Below are 15,148 nucleotides of genomic sequence, written 5' to 3' on the forward strand. Positions count from 1 at the left end.
AGGGACTTCCCTCACAGCCGAAGAAACCAGGGAGGACAGGTGAAGGGACTCTCACAAGGCTCCCCACAGGGTCCAGTCTGACTCTCAAATCTGTGCCCCTCCTACACATGCACCCCCATATGCCCACAGTGGAGACCTGTCCTTTCTGTCCCCAGCTTTCACAGCTGCCAAGTGGGGGCCCTTTGTGACCCCCGCTGTGTGTGCCTTCCCTCCAGTTCCCATGTGCCACCCAGACCCCAGGAGCAGGACCTCGGGCTCCGATGCTCTGCACTGCGGATGCCTTCTGCAGTGCTTAGAGATTCTGAACGTATTTCATCCTCAAGTAAACAACGCTGGACTTCTGGATAGGCTAACGTTAGCGATTGTAAATGATTAAATAGCTCGGTGCTGGGAGATCGGAGAGCATTCTTCTCAGGTGCTGATAAAACGGAAATATATTTTTAGAATAACCTTATGGTAAAGATGATGAATTGGGTATGAAAATTACCTTCTTCAGCCACTTGCAAACAGCAGTGTAGACAAATGCTTTGGATCCTCTTGCGCAAGAGAGGGGTCCGGCTTGGGGCATCCACAGAACCATGGGGTTAGGGACAGAGGGCCCCCAAACACCTGTTCCGCAGCCGCCTGCATCCCCACCTTGCCTTCCATGAGACAAATGAAAACGCTGGAGTCTGAGGGCCCGCGCCTGGTGCTTTCCGTCTCCTGGCCCACTCCTGCTTGCTACCACCCCTCTCCTCCGGCCAAACCTCCCTGGAAGGGGCAGGTTTTACCTCCTTTTAGAAACCTGCCAGGTACTGTAAATACCACTCTTTTCTCTCCCACTGATGGATCAAACAAAAACAATGAGAAATCCCAGACCCCACCAGGTACTTGGAGGTCAGAGAAAATGACTTTCCAGGCATCCTGTTGCCCCACCCCCTCCGGTGCGCCTCGCTGGGTCCTGGACCGTAGGTGCCAGGGGTCCTGCCAGGCGCTGGCCCGAGGCTAGTGGTCAGCGCGCGCTGGGTCTGGGCAGCTGGCGGACTTCGTGGCGTGGGGGGGACCCAGGGAAGGCTGAGCGCCTCCAGCTCGGAGCAGCTGGCTCCGAGGAATTACTGCCAGTCTGCACAACTTAGAAATCTGCAACTCGGCAGTGTGGGGGCGGGGGGAGCGCGGGGGTGGGTCCCGAGCGTCCCATTTCTCCGCCGGCGGCTGGCTGAGCCTCACGCTCCGCGCAGGGGCAGCGATGCCTGCGGGGCACGCCGCGCGCCGAGGGCCTGGCTCCTTCCCCAGCGCCCTCCGACGGTCCCGCCCCACTGTAGGAAGGGGGCCCAGCGCGGGGCCCCTGCACTCGGTGCACGTGTCCACCGCCTCTGCTGACGCGGTAAGTCGAGGACCAGAGCCCGGGAAACAGTCTCGTTCTGCTCCGTGCGCGAGTCTCCAGGCAGCGGGCGGTGGGAGCGCGCGGGACGTGGGCCTGGTGCTCCTTCGCACTTTGTTTTGAAACAAGTTGGGGCCTCGAGACTCCCAAGAAGATCCCGGCAAATGTGCAGCGTCGCTTGGGCCGTGACTTTGGCGAGGCGGCTGCCAGAGCCGCGGGGCCCCCAGGAGGTGGCCCGGGTCCCCAGGGGTCGCCGCGCTCCAGCCCCGCGGGGCGCGCAGGTGGGGGCGCGGGGCGCGCTCCGGGTCCCTCCCGGCCCGCGCGGGGCGCAGGGTGACTGTGCGTCGGGGCGGGGCGGGGACGCGCGCTCCGCGGGGCCGCCTCTCTCTCCGTCCAGCCGTCCGTCCGCCTGTCGCGGGGCCAGACCCCGCACCAGCGCCGCCCGCGGCCGAGCGCGGCGCCCTCCTCCGGGACCCCGGCTGCGGGCCGGAGCTGGGGGGTGGGCGGAGCTGAGCCCCAGGGGCGGCGGCCGAGCGGCCAGCCCCGCCCCGCCCCGCCCCACCCGCGGCTCCCGGGCGCGGTGCTCCCGCGGGGCGGGCCGGACAGACGGACGGCGGCGGGCCACCCGGCTCTCCTCCCGCCGCCGCAGCGGCCGCGGGGCCGCGCGGCGAGGCCTGGTCCCTGCAGCGCGGGCGGGCGGCACTGCGGAGCCGAGCGCGCCGGAGGCAGCGGGCTCCTGGAGGTACCTGCTTGTGTCCCCACCTCCCCGTGCGCCCCGGAGCCTGGTCTCTGCGACCCTGCAACTTTCCCCACCTTGGGCTGCCCCAGCGCCCAAAACTCCCTGGGGCCCAGGTCGCGGGGAAGGACCCGGGAGGTCATCGTCCTCAGGGGACTGCATCCTGCCGGGCGCGCCCCATCCTCTGGCGCCCGGAGCCCGCGGCTGGGGCCGCGAGGATCCGCCTGTTGCGCGAGCGGCGGGCAGTCTAGACGGTGCCCGGGTCCATCCGAGAGGGCAGGGGTACCTAGGATCGGCCCGGCGTGGGGTGGCGCGGAGAATGGGCCGGAGGCGGGGCGTCCTTGAGCTGGGGACGGGGCGCCGCGCGCAGGGGCTTCCCCGGCGTTCCTCCGGCGGCGGGGCCTGGCCGCACTGCCCGAGGGGAGGGGCGTCCGGGCGCCTGCTCCGCCCTCTCCCTGCCATCCCCCTCCTCCGGGCTGGCGCCCCGCGGCAGTTGCGGGGAGAGGGCACCCCTGCCTCGGCGCAGCGCTGCGCCCCGGGGCCGCGGGCGCCTCTGGGTGGGGCGGCGCGGGGCTCCCGGCGCCGGCGCAGGGTCGCCCGGGACTGCGCGTCGGGCGGGAGTGGGCGCCGGGTGCAGAGCGCCCTTTCCCGCGCCGCCCTGGGTGGCTGCCAGACCTGGCCGGGGCCCGGGAGCCCGCTGGCGCCTTTCGCATTGCGGGGCTCCTCCAATGTACCCCACCCCCTGCCCCCACGGTGACCCCTGGTCTCCTTTGGGAAAGAAGCACCTTCTGCGCTTTTGGCTTCTCCCCCACCTCGGCAGGGGGACAGCCGGTGTTCTCACTCCCGCGTCCCTGTGGGGCTGGGGACCTCGAGGAGGAGGGTGTTGGGGGGTGGAGGGATGGGGGGGACTGGCTTGAGGTTGAGCAGGGAACGCAGGGTGCGGGGTAGGGGCGTGGGGAGCTGCGGAGACGGTCCTGGTCCGCACGGAGACTGTTTCCCTGACTCGTGGTTTTTGCAGTTCATCCTGCCTCCTGAGAGTGGGGCAGGTGAGGGAGACCTGGGCAGAACCTTCTCAGTCCCCGTCGCCTATTTGCTTAAGCGGTTTGCATGGCCATGCTTAGAACTGTGTAAGTGACCCCCCAGCTGCCCCCTGTTTATACTACTTGCAAATACCTGCCCAGGTAAACAGGAAGCAAGCATTTTCCTGAGCACCTGCCCCCTTGCTAAAGGCAGATGCCCTGGCGCCTCTCCTCCCCAGGGAGTTCAGGCTGAAAGGGTGGCACTGATTCTGTGGCCGGGCTTGGAGTATTGGGCAGGTCTCATTCCTTACCTGGGTTGTAAACTCCTTGAGCACGTAAGATGAGGCCTCCTAATCTTTTTCACCAGACCCCTTCCTTCTCCTGTTCTAATACTAACTTTGTCTTTTCAGAACTAGGAATTACCAATATTGAGGTAGTGGGGAGAAAGTAATACCAAAGTACTTAAGAACTCTGAATCCCAAGCATGCCGGGAATATTCGACTTGGGGGATCTGGAAAATCAGTCCTTATGAACCCATTCATGAGTGCAGCAGAGCTAAACTTTTGCTGGTCAAGTGTATGTATGAGAGCAAATTGGGAGGTTGGAAGCAATCTCTGTTCTGTTTAGAAATATTAAAATATTAAACATCCAATGCTCTGAAGCTTGGGGTTGCCAGCAAAGCACCAGCTAAGTCTTTTTCTTCATTGTTATTATTATTAATTACTATTATTACTGAGAAAGGAGAGGAAACGTGGGGCCTCCAGACACCTCTCTGTCTGCAGTGAAATTCGCCCTTCCCTCGTCCTTCGCAGACTCTGCCTCCCTCTGTTCCACCGAGACCTCTGTCTGCACTGGGGCTGCCACCTGGGGCTGGCCTGTGTGTCAGCTTTGAGAGAGCAGGGACCACAGGAGTTTCCTCCTCCCGCTTCTGTGGTCAGCACTGACTGACTGCATAATATGTAGCAGCCACTTTGCTCAGCACTTTCCCAGGCATTATCTCATTTAATCCTCAGAAGAGCCCCATGAGGGAGTGAGGCTGTCGTTCCTTATCGCAGTGTTTCTGGGGGAGCCAGCAGTAGGTGGGGCCCCTCTAGGTGCGTTCTGAGTCGGAGAGGAGACCAACAGGACAGGGCCGGGCTGAGGCCAGCTCTCCTAGATGGAAGTGAGTGTGTTCATTGTTCCTGCTTATCAGATGTCAGGAAGCTGGATCCTCCAGAGTGTGAAAGCTCACAAGGAGACGTGGTAGAGAACAGACTGAGACTGAAGACCTGGGTTCCAGCCCTGATTTCGATCTCTTTACGGCTCCTTGACTTGACATAAGTCACTTTGCTTCTCTGAGTCTCAGTCTGTTTGGCCGCAAGAATCTAGATGTCTGATATTTATTCTTGTCCTGTTCTAGGCACTATCCTGAAAGCTCTCTGTGCATTAATTCATTTCATCCCAATGACAACCTTAGGAGGTGGGCTCTATTATGACCCTATTTTAGATGAGAAAAAGGAGACAAACTGAGTAGCTTGTGCAGAATCACACAACCAGGACAATGTGAAGCCAGGATTCTACCTCCTGGCCATCTGGCTGCGGAGCCACTGTGAGAGTCCGTCTCCCTTGTTTATCCCTGCAGCCCCAAAACACTGTGCCCCATGCTGAGTAGGATTCACACTGGATTGTTGAATGGTGACAGGTGGAGGTGGCTTATGGTTAGCAATTGACTTGTTGGCCTCTGAATGTATAATAAAACATAGAAGCTGATTTAGAAGAATTTTCATCTTTTGTCCTTTCTCTCGATCACATTTTGCAGCTTTGCAATACATGCATGCCTACCCCTTAAAAGCGGACACTCTTATTAAGCTGTAGTTACTAGACTAGGCTGTAATATTTTTCTTTGTGGACAAGGAGCCTCACTCTCTTTGGAATCCTGCAGAACCTTGAACCATGGTTTGCTTGGAGTAGATACTCTATAAAATTGTCTTTAATTGCACAAGTGTTGAATGACAGAGGCCCAACATCTGCTTTTAGACAATTATGTTACCAAGAAGCAGTTAGTGTTGACAGCAATGGCTTTAGTGTGCTTGCTGCACACTAAGCCTCCTGCAGCTCATCCTTAACTGAGCACCCAGCAGATGCTTATCAACGTTGGCTTTGTGATTGACTTGTGTAGTCATATATATATATATATATATATATATATATATATATATATATATATATATATATATGACCTCTTTACATATGCAAATACGTACAGGCATTCAACAAGTACTTGAGCACTCCCCGAGTGTTCTGTACTATGCTAGGGGCTGGTGTGGGGAATGGGCAGGAGATGGGCCAGGAGTGAGACAGTAAACAAATCAGCGCGAACACTTTAGTAGTGGCACTGCTCTAAAGAACTTCTTGGGGTAGGGTGACGGGCAGGGAGGGTGCTCGTTTAGGTGGGAAGCTGGGAGGGCTTCCTGAGGAAGAGAATTCCAGGCCGAGGCAGGAGCCTGAGGACTCCCAGGCAGGGATGGGCACTAAACGTCCAAGAGAACCGGGTGGCGGGTGGCTGGGAGGAGGTCAGAGGAGAGGACGGGGCCAGGTCACACTGGGCTCTTTAGGCCACATTCAGGATTTTAAGAGTTTATCCTGTGGGCTGTGAGAAGGAATTAATGGAGTTCCAGGAGCCAATATGGGTTTCTAGAAGAGCCTCAGAGAAGGCTGTGAGGAATAGATTAGAGAGACTCAAGAGTGGCAATTGGGAGCCTCGTTAAGAGGTGTGATGGAGAGATGGGACCTAAAGCCAGGCGGACTGAGTGGCAAACGAATGGGAGGCTGGTTATGAAAGGGAACAGAGCGGGTGCGAGGAGAGTTCGGGTAGATGCACCTCCTATGTGGAAGGCGACCTTGGCGGAGGTGAGGGAGTTGAGTCCAGCTCCTCAGTACATCAGCACATGCACATCTCTCTGTGTGGGTTAAATGGTACTAGCTCTCCTACAAGATTAGACGTTGGAATCCTAGCTCTGGCTTTGTCTCCAATTGTTGGGTAAAGTTGAGCTTATCATTTGTCCTTCCCTGTTTTGACCCCTGCTCCCCAGCCTGGTGATTTTATGATTAACAAAATACATATCTTTCTACAAATATTCTACTTCAATAGTGTCATTTATTTGTGTTAATTAGGATCCTTTTCCTAAATTGAATTAGGAGAACTTTGAGAGGATGTGTGGGAACATTTGTGGTGAGATTCTAAGTATTTGCTCTTTGATGATCACCAATAAGCTGCTTTCCGACTGACTTAAATAGAAAGAAACCAGTAAAAAACCTGGTGGTGAGGAGATACTAAGCCTTTCCGAGATCTATGGGGGTGAGGTCAGGCAGAGAGCCTTGGGCATGGCTAGAAGCCAGTTTTCGTGTCTCAGTGGAAAACTTCCTTACCTGGTCTTCCTTGTCACATGAGATGCTCCCTCTGTACCCACGGATATCTTAGAAGAAGATGCAAAAGAGGTACATTTGTTCTGTCCTCTGGGAACTCATGTTTAGCAGAATTTGCTGGCCTAAAGATCAATAATGGACATCGCAGATAGTCTGATGGGGCTTTGAAGAAGTGGAGGGCACCCAATGATCAATTTATGGTTGTAGGGAATGAGTGTTTAAATAGGACCATAGAATTGAAAGTTACTCCAAAGATCAGTTAAGACATTTGCTGCCTCTTGAAGGCTTCTTCCAGGAATGCTGACTGAGATCCTGGCAAATAATTAGTGTGCTGAGATCAAGAAATGGAGAAGACTGAAGTTTTGGACTTGAACATGCTTACATTCTTTTACTTTCACTCTTCCATGGACTGGTTTGGCTTTCTTAAGCCTTGATTGACATGCCCAGGTGAACCTGAAAGCATTTCCTATGATTTACTTAAGGTAAAGAATTGAATTGATCAAAGAGATGGGAGAACTCCGTGGTTAAAGACTGTGGTTTGTAGATGTGGATTGAGAGGAGACACTTGGGTTCTGTCAGGGTTATTTTCAGCATTTTTGTCTTTGAGGTCAATAAATCATACCTTCTGGGCAGGATTTTTCTTGCAGGTTTTTTAAGATCCCAGTTTTCTAACTGTGGTACCCTCATGAAGCCACTGTCATAAAACTGCCACCTGCCCTCCTCCCCTTGGTGATAAGACATTGCCTGGCCAAGATTTAGCCCCAAGGTGTTCAAGGTTGAGCCTTCCTAGGGAAGCTTGCTTCCTCTGGGCTAATAGTATAAATTAAAATGTCATTATGTGGCAGTGTCCTGTCTCTCTGTATCTATCTATCTATCTATCATCTATCTATCTATCTATCTATCTATCTATCTATCTATCTATCTATCTATCTATCTATCATCTATCATCTCTATCATCTATATCTATCTTTATCATCTCTCTCTCTCTCTCTCTCTATCATCTATCTATCTATCATCTATCTATCATCTATCTATCTATCTATCTATCATCTATCTATCTATCTATCTATCTATCTATCTATCTATCTATCTATCTATCTATCTATCATCTATCTATCATCTATCATCTAGCTATCATCATCTATCTATCTTTGCCAAACTGTAAAAAGGGGTCACTATCCCCATACCTTCTCCTCATCTCCTTAAGTCGCAAATCCTACAGTGTAGGCTCTGTAAATATGCCAAAGAAGAGATCTCATGAATATTCATATGATGCCTTAAAAACTTGGTTTTGGTGATGAGCACTGAGCTCTTGTCTCTCAGCTGCTCCAAGCTTCACACATGGTGGCAGCACATCTAGTCTCTTTTATATGGGGCTTTGAAGTACAGAGTACAGGGACCACAGCTACGTCATGTGGCCCTAAAGTCTAATGGATTTGCTTTTAGTTTCCTTTTCCCAGTCACTTCCATCACCCACATCAACACTTAAGAGCACACTAGCAAGCCCTGTTTTACAACCCTTCATTTGTCAGCCACTTGGAAACAATCCCATTTAAGCATGATTGGACATCGGGGCTCGGTGTCGGACTGCCCCCAAACGCAGTTAGGCCATAGGAGTGGAGGTGAGGCGGTTTGCTGTCAGTGGGACTCCAGCGTGGAGGAGATGGCGTCCTGCCTCCCAGGCCCGGGCCCCTCCACGTGCCCGTCCGCACGGACACACTCTCTGGGGCAGGCAGAGCGCTCGTTGGTGTGGCCACTCTGCTGAGGCGACAGGAGTGGACAAACCACTGGAAGTACCATGTGGGGTGCAGAGGCTCAGTTTTACAAAATGAAACGCCTTCTGGAGATGGATGGTGGGGATGGTTGCACAGTAGTATAAATGCATAAATACCACTGACTGTACACTTAAAAAGGGTTAAGGTGGTCAATTTTATGCCATGTGTATTTCACCACAATAAAAAAAAATGGAAAAAGAAAAGAAATTGAGATCCCAATACTATGAAATAGCATTTTCAAATGTTTGGTCTCAGTTCCTTTATATGCTTAAAAATGATTGAGAATGCCCCCAAAACTTTTGTTAACATGGATTATGTCTGTCAATATTTATACTAGAAATGAAAATAGATACCTTTTAAAGTATTTAACTATTAATTCATTTAAAGTAATAATAATCTCAGTACATGTTAATGTAAATAGCACATTTTTATGAAAATAATTATCTTTTTCAAAGCAAAACTATTGTAAGAGTGGCACTGTTTTACATTTTTATAAATGTACTTGTTGCCTGGCTTACTATAAGACAGTGAGATTCCTAAATTTGCTGCTCCATTTAGTTTATGACCTCACACATCACATACCCTCTGGAAAACTCCACTGGACAATAGCATCTTGGTTGATTATAAAAATAGCTGTGATCTCTGGACCATCTAAAGGGTCTCAGGAACCCCAGGAGCCTCCTGGCCACAGTTTGAGAACCACTGGTCTAGAGTAAGTCCACAGCCAAGTTAACTTTTTATGTTGTATGTTTTAGCCTCTTTTCATCTAATATCATCTGACTTTGAACTTTAGCAATGCAATGTTTTACTTGTAAGATTTCAAATAAAAGAAGTAGATGACCCCTTCCACAATAAAGTGCCATATATTTTTCTCTGAGTTTGTATAACAGAAACACAGCGGCAGCCTCCGCCAAGCTCTGTGCCACCCTCCTGGGAACATCTTCAGAGGCTGCCGGGGTGGTTGGCTGCAGGACTATTCTGAATTTCCCTGCTCAGCTCACTTGAGTGGGACACTCACAGACGTGGAAACTTTGTGAAAATCAGGTAAAGAAAGCCACGTTTCATTCCAGGCTATGCAAAGTTCATTTTTTTCCAGGATGCAGTCCCATTTCCTGAGGAGCGAGAGCTTTCGGTGTCCAGCGAGGAAACCCTGCGCCTGCCCGGAGGTGGTGCCTGAAGCCGGCTCCGGGCCGGGCCCTGAGCTCTCCGCCATCACCGCTGTGCTTGTGGGGGTGCGAGTGCTCTTCCCAGGGTCGCCTTGCTCCTGTCCAGCCCTGTCCTGCCTCTTCCGTCCTTGTATGGAGAACTTGGAAAGTTGGGGGAAGGTGAGTGCACTTAGGAAACGGACTGGAGAAAGGGAGGTGTAAGAATTAATTTTCATAAGTCAAATTGAAACCTTTTTCACTTGCTTTGCCTGGGGATCTCATCATTTAATGATATCTTCATGTTGATGAAGTATGGAATTAGTCATATTAGATAGTTCTGGGCAGAGCGTTAAAAAAAATCCTTCTAGTGTGGCTTTCCCAAGCAGGATGGGATGTTTGTGAAGCATAAAGACAGTATTTTCTACTTTCCAAATAATGGATTAGATGCTATATAAACCATCATATTTATTTTATTATAGCTTTTAAAAAGTTTAGTGAAACTTTTTTTCACCCCAGGAAATAAATAGTCACTATGGCAACTTGCTATAGCAAAAGGCACTTGGCTGTCTGAGAGTTTTGTTGAAAATATGCTAAGGATTTATGATTTGGCAACAGCACTCTGTCTTCTAGCAGCAATAAACGCTTTTCGCCAATCCTTTGGAAATGCCATAACATGTCAGGTGCTCAGACTGGGTGCAGAGAATCGATAGCTCCATCAGGCAATCCCACCCCAGTGTCCTGGAGCCCCCCGGAAAGGCTGAATGACAAGAAGACACCCCCAGGCAGCCTTTGCCACTCTATTTTGAGCAGGAAAATCCTAGTCTTTTACCCTTAAGCAGAACTTTGATTTAATTATACTTCCAGCAGACAGCTCCCTCCTGTCTGCAGTGTACCAGACCCTGACATCACTGTGTATCAGTGATATTGCTGAGAATTGGGGTTCTGCAGACACAAAGAGGAGGTGCCTGTTAGCATTAGAATCGTGTGCACAAGCATGTGTGTGCCGTACACCAAAGGAGAGTGTCCTGGAGGAGGTGACATTGGAGCTGATTTCTTGAAGACAAAACTGGAATTAACTGGAAAAGAAGGGAACAGAGGGAACAACTTTAATGAGGTTTGGAAGTGAGAGCTCACCGATAGGCAGCCTGACCGGGCTGAGGCAGAGGCGTCTGAGTGGGTTGGTGGACTCTGAGGCCTGAGAGAAGCCTGGACTCTCTATTGAAGACACTAGGGAGCCACTGAAGGTTTATGTGGGCTGTTGACACACTCCGGCGTGTGGTGTAGGAAAGTCCCTCTGGCTGCCTGTGGTGATAGGAAGGGTGTTAGTGAGAAGTGGGGCACAGGGATGCCACTGGCTTGTCTACTGGTGTGATTTGGAGGTACTGGAGAGGGGCCTCTTTCTCCCAGGTGGTTATTTTGGTCTGTCCCTTGATTCCTGAAATTCCTTAATCTTCTACACTGTCTATATTATATTTTAAGGTCAACAATGGAAAACTCTCTGGGAAAGTTGAGTGAGCTTTTTGGCCACACATCTGTTTCCCGGGGAGAGAACACTCATTTGAGGCCTGCAGGTTGTATGCAGGCCGCAGTTCTGTTTGATTTGGCTTACAGTACTAAAACGTTAAAAACAATCATTGACAACATGTAAAAAAATAAGGAAAGTTCCCATAAAAATGAGAAGTGTGAGCGTTTTACAAATCCAGAGATCCGACCACCTGAAACCCACAGGTGAGGGCCAGCGGTCCCCTTTTGGCTGGGCTGGTGCTCCCCAGCTTGTCACAAGGGCCAGGTGTCCTCCTCTTTCATTTTGGGCTCCTGCCTAGGCCCCTGCAGGTACTTTATTCTGTGACCCCAGAGTTCAGGTTTGGGGGGGCGTGCAGAGTTCACGGGGAACCGAGAATGAGTAATGAGATGGGGTATCAGGAACCTGCGGGATCGGGGGCGGGCAGGGACAGCGCCTGGGACAGGTGAGCCACGTGCACAGAAGTGCCCTTTGGGTTTGGTCACCTGGAGGTGCCCTTAGCCAAAACACTGAGTGGAGTGTTAGGGCGAGAATTGTAGGAGAGGGAAGGGTGAGTGTAAAAAATGATCTCAGGAAGTTGTGTTGCAAGGAGGAATTCGGGGAATGTTTGATTTTGTTATTTTTTAATCTGTGAGCTACTTGAGCATGTCTACATAAGGATGCATGTGATATAAAATAGTACTTTCTTCATTTGTCCTTGACTTACATTTTATAACTACAAGGAGTCCAGTCTTAGCCCTGGTTTTTCTTATTAAAACAGCACTCCCAGGGTATAGAGTGGAAAGAGGGGCTTTCTGTGTCTGGGAAGACAGCGTTGCCAACTTTAGATCTTACCTGTGTTAAATGTATCTTTGCTATTTTAATATGTAAGCTGCAGTGCCTTAAAGTGAATAATTCTATAGTTTTTACAGAAGCAGAAGTTGAGCAGTGTCCATGTGGTGATTTATTATCTGCCTCTCTTCATGTGTTTGTATCCTATCCATTGCCTTTTATCACTGGCCAGTGCAGTGAATCTGTGGGCTGATCTTATCAACCGGCATCGCTTCTCTTGCAGTCTGGGTTAGTGCTTTTATTAGTTTTATGCCACATGCCATTTTTTGCCATTTTTTTTGGTATTTGTTTTATGATGGAGCTTGATCCAATAACTTAATGTGTGTGTGTGTGTGTATGTGTGTATGTTAGAACATATCTGTCTTGTCTTTGGTGAAATCTCTTTTTATTAAGCAAAATCTGAATCTCCCTTCTGCAGTGGCTGATAAACGAGCTACTGTTCTTCTGTGGTGACCACAATTTCAAAAGCACATTTACTTCAGAGCATTATTCTCTGAATTCAAACCATGAAGCTGTCACTTAATAGCTGTTGACCCTGGAGAGATAGTTAACATCTCTATTTACCAGTCTCTCCATCGGTAGAAGGAATGCAATAAAAATACTGCTTTGTGAGGATTAAGTGGGCTCAGACATGCACACACTTGGGCAGGGCCTGACTCCGTACACAGGAGCTCTCACTATTATCATCTGGGCATTTTGAATGGCCCCTGTCTCCTGTTGTGTGGCCACCTCCGAATCCATGCAGTCATTCCCGTGCTCATGGGCATTTCGGTTGCCTTTGGCTTGTGCTCTTATGAATAATTAATGATGCAGTAAACATCCTTGTCACACATCCTTGCACACGCGACTGATTTATTTCCTCAGCAGCATTCCAAATGCATAGCCTGGGATTTGTGATACACACGCTGCAGTGTCCTCCAGGTTTTCTTTAACCTGTTCACACTCTTGCTGTCATTGCATGGCGCGGAGCTGCTTGCTTTCAGGTCCTCTTTGAATCACCGCGGGTGCCAACGTTTGATGCGCCAGCCATTGCAAACAGGGAAACAGGTGAGACTGAGCACAGGCCCGAAGCCCGCAGCTGGGCTGATTTGCCGAGTTTCCTGGCTGAGGCCAGAGCCCCTGCCTTGGCCAGCCCTGCTGCTGGGGGCCTCCTGCGGAGCGGAGGGAGCCAGGGCAGGCCATTCCTTCCTGGGGCCGGTGGAATGGCAGTGGTCACATGGGCCGCTACGAGTGGCCCAGAGCCCTGAGGACACGTGGGGATGACCATGCTGGGGTCAGTGGCTGCGTGGTTTTGCTTCCTTTTAGGAGACGCACCCTTCCACAGGGCTCGCCTTGCTGTAGATCGGCTTTGGAGGTGACTCGGTGACTCAGCAGCAGCCTGCTGGCTGCCTTCCCCTGCCCTCTGGGAGGTTGTCTAGGAACACAGACGGGAGGGGAGGAACGTGCTGTTTAGATCCCCGTGCCTCCAGCCTTAGGGATTTCTGGTATTCGCTTATTCTGGCTGGCCAAGAGAAATATAATTTATATTAACCTTTAAAATATGATTTAGGGGCTTTACTTTGGAAAGCACTCTCTGGGTTTTCTCTCTGAAGATCAGAACTTTTAGAAATTTATTTTTAATCTCTGAATATATGAGACCTGGGAAGTTTTTATTTTCTTCTTATGATAGATAAAAAAAACATTTAAAAAATCATTGTGAATTCAAGGATTTCTCATATTTTAATGTACTTCTTAAAATGTGATAATTTGGAAACAGTAAGTAGTGCGGGGATATACTTAGTAATCTGTCTGAATCACCCGGAAGGTGTATTATTCGAACTGCTTTGAGTTATAGGATTTAAATATAAGTACAATTTTTCTGACACACTAAATCCAATTATGGTGATCTGGATGTGATATTTTAATTTTATTTAAGCAAAACCCTGGACCACAATTCTTATTAGTTAAGTAAGATAGAGGTAGTGTTGAATTTCACCTTTCTTTATTATGACTATTACTTCATTTCAGATTTTATTGGAAATTGGTCTGTGATGCATGACTGGTGGCAAGACTACAAAGTGGACACGTATTTACATTTTTTCCTGGGACCTCAGCGACTCTCCACAAGATTGGAGCTCGGGTGGGGAGCAGGGGCAGTCCGCCAGCGCCCCACCATCTGCAGAAAGCTGGAGCAGGCCACGTCTCTGACATTATATTAGTGCATGTGTGTCCTTCTGGCACAGAAAATGGTAGGAAATGTAAGACAGACTCTCAGCGAAAATCACTAACCTTTGCTCTAGACTCAGATTGCAGGGAACATGCTTTGAGTTTCAACAAAAGGTTAGCCTTGCTTTTATCTTTCCTCATTTGCGAACTTTGGCTTGTCTGACACCGGAAACGCCAAGACTGAATTCTGAAAAAACAAGCATGCGGGGAAGTGTCCCCAGCCCCTGTCAGCAGGTGAAGTGTTAGGACAATCTATTGCTCTGAGCCTTCTGAACTTACAGCTTCCAAACACGTGTGTACAGTCCTTTCACTCTGCTTTAGAGCAGTGGTTTGCAACTGGGGATGGTTTTGCTCCCCAGGGAACCTTGGACAGTATCTGGAGACATTTTCGGTTGTCACAGCCCTTGGGGCTGGGAGGAGACATGCTACTGGCATTGAGTGGGTAGAGGCTAAGGATGCCACTAACCATCCTATAGGCCGTAGGACAGCCCCTGCAAGGCAGAATCATCGGCTTCAAAATGTCCATGGTGCCGAGGAGGAGAAACGGTGCTGTAGAAGTTTGTAAGGTCAGGATGTCCCCAGGGAAGCTGGCTGGCTGCCAGGAGGGTGCTCAAAGGTGCCATCTACTTGGAAACCTTAGTACGGGTCAGGGTTAGGCTCTCTCTCAGCCTTGCAACTTTGGAAACTCACTTTCCAGTGTCCCAGAGCTGCTTAGGCTCTGGGAGGTTGACTTGCATAGAAACTCACAGGAAACTGAGTAATCAACGTTTTCCTGCCTTATGAGCTCCCACTAATCAATGGAAGTGGTGGACCGAGTGGACACTTACTTGTATTGGGTGCATAGCTCATGTGCTCCCTGCTGGCAGGTTCCCAGGAGCTAAAATCATCAGGAGGTGCCTCTGGTCAGAGCAAGGGGGGATACCTAATGATACCTGAAGCTCTGAGGTCTGGACACTTAAAACTCCACTCAAGATGAACCCGTCAGGGTTGGAGAGGCTGCGTCTTGGGGATAATACTCTTCTTTAGAAAGTGCCGCGATGGGTCTTGGCAACCAGCTTCGACCTTTGGCACTCTCCTCCTTTGCTTCCGTTGCTGACCATCGCTGCCTTGCATGATCCATAGCGATGCTTTCATTTAATTGACTCTCGCC

The 15,148-nt window shown here is 50.4% G+C and overlaps 1 protein-coding gene across 3 annotated transcripts in view; it reads left to right on the forward strand.

Moving 5' to 3' along the window:
* Window positions 1–1,290: 1,290 nt before the first annotated feature.
* KCNS3 (potassium voltage-gated channel modifier subfamily S member 3) overlaps window positions 1,291–15,148 on the forward strand; it is a 137,218-nt gene continuing 123,360 nt past the window's right edge. For 2 of the 3 annotated variants that reach the window (XR_015715544.1, XM_016224785.2), the window contains exon 1: window positions 1,291–1,363. The gene's annotated coding sequence lies outside the window, so the exon portion shown is untranslated. Of the gene's footprint in view, window positions 1,364–9,245; window positions 9,621–15,148 lie in introns of those variants that run through there. The other variant, XM_016224786.2, reaches the window with a different exon arrangement.

This window comes from Miniopterus natalensis, chromosome 13, assembly GCF_054644295.1.
Source record: "Miniopterus natalensis isolate mMinNat1 chromosome 13, mMinNat1.hap1, whole genome shotgun sequence".
NCBI classification, from domain to species: Eukaryota; Metazoa; Chordata; class Mammalia; order Chiroptera; family Miniopteridae; genus Miniopterus; species Miniopterus natalensis.